General features: G+C 43.1%; 1 protein-coding gene across 1 annotated transcript in view; it reads right to left on the bottom strand.

Annotated features, from left to right (window-relative positions):
* Nucleotides 1-2: 2 nt before the first annotated feature.
* Nucleotides 3-288, bottom strand: part of CSUI_002783 (nucleolar protein) — a 7,133-nt gene continuing 6,847 nt past the window's right edge. The window contains exon 7 of the mRNA XM_068062982.1: nucleotides 3-288. This exon is cut by the window's right edge and continues 450 nt beyond it. The gene's annotated coding sequence lies outside the window, so the exon portion shown is untranslated.

Raw genomic sequence — 288 nt, 5'->3', positions numbered from 1 at the left:
CCCCCCCGTCTACACACCAGACGACATGTCTTCCGTTTTCTTCTTTGTGAATCGCCAAGAAAAAACTTCAAAAAAAAGACAGATGAATCAATTGATTCATTCAGGAAGGCAAAGGGAGAAAGACCGAAAGAAAAGAATCTTCTCAAAAAGAGAAGGAAAGAAAGAAGTTCGGGACACTAGCCAACAGAGTCGATCAAAACACGCAAGGACATAGATAGTGAGATGAATGCAGGGACGAGTTGATAAGTTACTACGTCATGTGGGTGAGCGTGCCTTCGAACAAAGCTG

Source organism: Cystoisospora suis (genome assembly GCF_002600585.1).
Source record: "Cystoisospora suis strain Wien I chromosome Unknown contig_1157, whole genome shotgun sequence".
NCBI lineage: Eukaryota > Apicomplexa > Conoidasida > Eucoccidiorida > Sarcocystidae > Cystoisospora > Cystoisospora suis.
This window is presented reverse-complemented; position numbering and strand designations above follow the sequence as displayed.